The sequence below is a fragment of the Chiloscyllium plagiosum genome, chromosome 3 (assembly GCF_004010195.1).
Source record: "Chiloscyllium plagiosum isolate BGI_BamShark_2017 chromosome 3, ASM401019v2, whole genome shotgun sequence".
NCBI lineage: Eukaryota > Metazoa > Chordata > Chondrichthyes > Orectolobiformes > Hemiscylliidae > Chiloscyllium > Chiloscyllium plagiosum.
Genome location: NC_057712.1, coordinates 132,585,667 through 132,592,273, shown reverse-complemented (window position 1 = coordinate 132,592,273; position 6,607 = coordinate 132,585,667). Strand labels below are relative to the sequence as shown.

Here is a 6,607-nt window from a genome sequence, read left to right as displayed (position 1 = left end):
TTCCTAACCTGCAATCTTCTTCCTGACCTCTCCACCCCACCCCAGTCTGACCTATCACCCTCACCTTGACCTCTTTCCACCCTTCGCATTTCCAACACCCCTCCCCCAATTCCCTCCTCCCTACCTTTTATCTTAGCCTGCTGAACACACTTTCCTCATTCCTGAAGAAGGGCTTATGCCCAAAACGTCGATTTTCCTGTTCCCTGGATGCTGCCTGACCTGCTGCGCTGTTTCAGCAACACATTTTCAGCTCTGAAAACATTATATCCTTGTGTCATATGACAGTGGATGATATCATGAGCATGTTTTTTAAAGGTTCACTGCATACTTAATGATACATTACACAATATTGCCTTTTTACCAAATAACAAAAAAACTCAATCAGATATATATCACATATGCCATTAATACAAAAATTATATAAACATGTAAAAACAGTCATGATTTAGAGATGAAAGTGTTGGACTGGGGTGTACAAAGTTAAAAATCACACAACACCAGGTTATAGTCCAACAGGTTTATTTGAAACATAGAACATAGAACATTACAGCGCAGTAAAGGCCCTTCGGCCCTCGATGTTGCGCCGCCCTGTCATACTAATCTGAAGCCCAACCCACCTACACTATTCCATGAATGTCCATATGCCTGTCCAATGACGACTTAAATGCACTTAAACTTGGCGAATCTACTACCGTTGCAGGCAAAGCATTCCATACCCTTGCTACTCTCTGAGTAAAGAAACTACCTCTGACATCTGTCTTATACCTATCTCCCCTCACTTTAAAGTTGTGTCCTCTTGTGTTTGCCATCCCCATACTTGGAAAAAGGCTCTCCCTGTCCACCCTATCTAACCCTCTGATTATCTTGTATGTCTCTATTAAGTCACCTCTCACCCTTCTTCTCTCTAACGAAAACAGCCTCAAGGCCCTCAGCCTATCCTCGTAAGACATTCCTTCCATACCAGGCAACATCCTAGTAAATCTCCTCTGCACCCTTTCCAAAGCTTCCACATCCTTCTTATAATGCGGTGACCAGAACTGTACACAATACTCCAAGCGTGGCCGTACCAGAGCTTTGTACAGCTGCAGCATAACTTCCTGTTCATACAAATCTTTAACCCAGCATCGCAAAACAATCAAATAGCATTTGCTGAAGTATTATTTTGGTGCAAGGTGCAATTTTAACCTCATTTTCATATTTTATCAGGGCAGTTTTCTGTACTTAAATGAGTAGGCTACGATATATAATTAGTGATATAAACTGCCTGCATAACGGGAATAACCTTAAAACGTACCACTCGTTTTAAAGTGATGAATACTTGTACAAAGACATTGTATCTTTTCACATACTCATTAATCTCTCCTTCTATTTTGCTGGTCTGTTGGGAAATTTTACCTTCTTAAAGGCATTATATCACTGCATTTATATTTATATAGATGAGTCCCTAATTAATTTTGCTTCCAATGATTTACACAATAGAAGTGGATTCATGAGCAAAGCTTTAAAAAAATCTGAAGTTTCACAGTCTCATACTGGAGAGTTAACTTGGGAAAACATTCAGCTGCTCAGATAAGTAGAAGTACCAAATGGAGTGCTACAATTCAAGAAGCTTTTTAAAAGAAAATTCATGAGATGTGGGCATCACTGGTTGGGCCAACATTTGTTTGCTGTCACTAATTGCCCCGAGGGCAGTTAAATGTCAGAGGGCTGTTAAATGGGAAATTTGCTAATGCTATTAAGGTGGAGTTAAACTAATACAGCAGGGGGATGGGAACAAAAATTGTAGAACAGGTACAGAAGAGGATGAGAGTAGGGAGTTCCAAAATCAAGTATCCGACACTGGCAAGCGAGAACCTGGTTTGAAGTGTGTGCTTCAACGTAAGGGGCATCCGGAATAAAGTGGGTGAACTGGCAGGGTGGGTTGGTACCTGGGACTTCGATGTTGTGGCCATTACGGAGACATGGATAGAGCAGGGACAGGAATGGCTGTTGCAGGTTCCGAGATTCAGATGTTTCAGTAAGAACAGAGAAGATGGTAAAAGAGGGGGAGGTGTGCCACTGTGGAACAGGGACAACATTACAGTTGTAGAAAGGATGTTTGGGGACTCGTTAATTGAGGTAGTATGGGCTGAGGTTAGAAACAGAAAAGGAGAAGTCACCATGCTGGGAGTTTTCTATAGGCCTCCGAATAGTCCCAGAGATGTAGAGGAAAGGATAGCAAAGATGTTTCACGATAGGAGTGAGAGAGGCAGGGTAGTTGTCATGGGGGACTTCAACTATCCAAATATTGACTGGGATCACTACAGTACGAGTACTAGAGATGGGTCAGTTTTTGTCTAGTGTGTGCAGGAGGGCTTCCTGACACAGTATGTAGACAGACCTACAAGGGGCGAAGGCACTTTAGATTTGGTACTGGGGTAATGAGCCTGGCCAGGTGTTAGATTTGGAAGTAGGTGAGCACTTTGGAGACAGCGATCACAATTCTGTCAGGTTTACTTTAGTGATGGAAAGGGATAGGTGTACTCCACCGAGCAAAAATTACAGCTGGGGGAAGGGAAATTACGATGCAATTAGAACAGATTTAGGAAGCGTAGAATGAAGAAGGAAACTGCAGGGGATGAGCATATTAAAAATGTGGAGCTTATTCAAGGAAACGCTCCTGTGTGTCCGAGATAAGTATGCAGCTGTCAGGCAGGGAGAAAGCTATAGAACGTGTGAACCGTGGTTTGGCCAAAACACTATATGTCTTCTGTCAGTCTGGGTGGCAACTTTCAGGGATCTGTGTACTTGGACACCGAGATCTCTCTGCTCATCTGCACTCCCAAGAATCTTACCATTAGCCCAGTACTTTGCATTCCGATTACTCTGTCCAAAGTGTATCACCTCACACTTTTCCACATTAAACTCCATTTTCCACCTCTCAGCCCAGCTCTGCATCCTATCTATGTCTCTCTGCAACCTACTACATCTTTTGTCACTATCCACAACTCCACCAACCTTAGTGTCATCCGCAAATTTACTAACCCACCCTTCTAAGCCCTCTTCCAGGTCATTTATAAAAATGAGGAACAGCAGTGGTATGCCGCTAGTAACTGGACACCAAGATGAACATGTTCCATCAACTACAACCATCTGTTTTCTTTCAGCAAGCCAATTACTGATCCAAACTGCTATGTCTCCCACAATCCCATTCCTCCGCATTTTGTAAAGTAGCCTACTGTGGGGAAACTTATCGAACGCTTTGCTGAAATCCATATGCAACACATCAACCTGTTTACTCTCATCTACCTGTTTGGTCACTTTGTCAAAAACTCAATAAGCTTTGTTAGGCACGACCTACCCTTCACAAAACCGTGCTGACTGTCCCTGATCAGATTATTCTTTTCTCGATGGTTATAAATCCTATCTCTTATAACCTTTTCCAACACTTTACCAACAACTGAAGTGAGGCTCACTGGTCTGTAATTACCAGGTTTGTCTCTACTACCCTTTTTGAACAAGGGAACCGCATTTGCTATCCTCCAGTCCTCAGGCACTATTCCTGTAGACAATGAAGATCAATGCCAAAGGCTACAATGACCTGATAAAGGAGCAGCGCTCTGAAAGCTAGTGCTTCCAAATCAACCTGTTGGACTATAACCTGGTGTTTTGTGATTTTTAACTAGCTAAAAACTTTGACAAGTGTAACTTCAGTGTAACATCTTGCAGATTTGACAAGACATCTTGGCCATGGGTAGAATCTTCTGTGGCTTGAATAACATGTACTATGGCATGAAGTGTGACAGTTAATATGAAAAGTCTGGCAAGGAGTGTCACAATGCTGTGAGCAGTTCACTGCATCTTTTAAGTACATTCCAGGCATCAAGATAAGATTCTGTCCAGGGAGCTACCAAAGGACCACAAGAGCTAGGAATGGCAGTAGGGTATTTGGCCCCTTAACCCTGCTTTGCTATTCAATAGATCACAGCTGATCTGATATTCCTCATATCTTTTCTGCCCTTCCCCATCACCTTTGATTCCCCTATTTAATTGTACAGAAGGACACTGCCCTCACAGCTGTTTGTGGCAAAGAGTTTCAAAGACTCAACTGTCTGAGAGAAGATATACCTCCTCATTCCTGTCATAAATTGTTCTGAGACAATATCCACTGGTTCTAGACTTTCTCGTGAGAGACAGCATTTACTCTGTCAAGCCCTTTTAAAATGTTACACATTTCAATGAGATCATCCCTCATTCTTCCAAATTGCAGTGAGTAGAGTCCCAACCTTTTTAACCTTCGCTCACAGTCCCTCAATGCAAAGGATCATCTGAGTGAATCTTCTCTGAGTTGCCTCCAATAAAGTAATACCTTCCTCAAATGTAGGGACCAAAATTGTTTTCAGTGCTCTAAATATGGTCTTACCAGCACCATGTGTAGTTGCAGTAAGACTTCCCCATTCGTATGTTCCAACGTCCTTGGGGTAAGGTTAATATTCCATTAGTCTTCCTGATTACCTGCTGCATCTGTGTGCTGGCTCTGTGTGTTTCATGCACAAGTAATCTCAAGTCCCTTTGTGTTGCAGCTTTCTGCAGTTTTTCTCCAATTAAATTATATTCTTCAATTGCTCTATCTTCCAAAATGAACGATTCTACATTTTCCCACATTATGCTCCATTCACAAACTTTTTGCCTATATCTTCCTGTAAATGTTTGTATCTTATTTTCATGGCTAAAGTACATTTGTTTGCTTCCTCCAGTTCCTTAATATATATTGTAAACAGTTCCGCTCCCAGCTGTGTGGAATCTCACAGGGTGTCAACCTGAAAAAAAACTCTTATCGCCTTGTACTTTTCTGCCCATTAGCTTATTCTCTGTCCACCCCAAAATACTACATTCAGCACCATGGGTTTTTATCCCATGACTTCACCTTTTGTGAGGTGCCGTGTCGAATGTCTTGTAGAACTCCAATTAATACACAGCCACTGGTTTCTTTCTATTGTTTCTAGTTGAGACTTCCTGTCCAACGCAGATATAAATGGGAAACTATGGCTTACAAAGGAAATTAGAAATAGTATTTTAGATCAAGAAGCAGGCATACGAATTGACTGAAGAAAACAAAAGGCCTAAGGAAAGGGAGATTTTTAGAACTCAGAAAAGGAGCAAAGGGATTGATTCAGAATTGCAAAATAGAATATAAAATTATGCTTACATGGAACATAAAACTGACTGTAAGAACTTCAATAGGTATGTAAATCGATGAAGATCAGTGAAGACAGATGTAAGTCACTTACAGTTAGATAAAAATATATAATGGGGAACAAGGAAATGGCTGACCAACTAAGTACACACTTTGGCCCTGAGTTCACAAAAGATGGCACAAATAACACACCAGAAATGTTGGGGAACATCGGGTTTAGTGAGAGGAAGGAACTGAAGGAAATCAGTATTAGTAGAAAAATACATTTGCAAGATATGATAATCAATAACCCAGAGGACTTAAAATGTGGCCCTAGAAATAGAGGATGGATTGGTGGTCATTATCTAAGATTCTGTAGTCTCTAAAACAGTTCTTACAGATTGGATGGTAGCTAATGTAACCTCTCCATTTAAAAAGGGAGGAGGAGAGAAAACCAGTAACTATAGACCAGTCAGCCACATGTCACTAATGGGGAAAATACTCCATTCCATTATAAAAGAAGTAATAGCTGAGCACTTAGAAAACAGTGATAGGATTGGTCAGAGCCAGCATGGATTTATGAAAGGAAAATTATCCTTGACAAATCTGTTGGAATTCCTTGAGGATGTAACGTAGTCAATAAGGGGAGTCAGTGGATGTGGTTTAGTTGGACTTTCGGAAGTTGTCAACCAAGTCTCATATAAAAGGTAAGCATGTAAAATCATACCATATGGGATTGGAGGTAGTGTATTGAGATGGATAGAAAGCTGGTTGACAGGCAGGAAACAAAGTGTAGGATTAGACACTGGAGGCAGTGACTAGTGTGGTATTGCAGGGGTCAATGCTATGGCCCTAGCTACTCACAGTATATATTAAAAGTTTAGATGAAGGAACTAAATGTTACATCTTCAAATTTACAGATGACACAAAGCTGGATGGAAGGGTGAGCGATGAGAATGACGCAGAAATGCTGTAGTGCTATTCAGACAAGCTGAATATGTGGGCAAATGCATGGCAGATGTTGTATAATGTGGGTAAATGTGATGTTATCTACTCTGGGACCAAAAACAGAAAGATGGATTGCTGTCTGGCTATAAAATGGGAGAGGGGAATGATCAACGTGTGCTGAGTGTCATCATACATCAGTTACTGAAAGTAAGCATGCAGGTGCAGTAGGCGGAAGTGAGGACTGCAGATGCTGGAGATCAGAGCTGAAAAATGTGTTGCTTGAAAAGCACAGCAGGTCAGGCAGCATCCAAGGTGCAGGAGAATCAACGTTTCGGGCATAAGTCCTTCTTCAGGAATGAGGAGGGTGTGCCAAGCAGGCTAAGATAAAAGGTAGGGAGGAGGGACTTGGAGGAGGGGCGTTGGGAATGCGATAGGTGGAAGGAGGTTAAGGTGAGGGTGATAGGCCGGAGAGGGGTTGGAGGGTTCCTAGGCGGAAGATGAGGC

The 6,607-nt window shown here is 41.8% G+C and overlaps 1 protein-coding gene across 1 annotated transcript in view; it reads left to right on the top strand.

The window, feature by feature from the left end:
• Positions 1-6,607, top strand: part of LOC122540179 (dynein axonemal heavy chain 8-like) — a 1,249,383-nt gene that overhangs the window by 206,676 nt on the left and 1,036,100 nt on the right. The gene's annotated exons all lie outside the window — the stretch shown is intronic.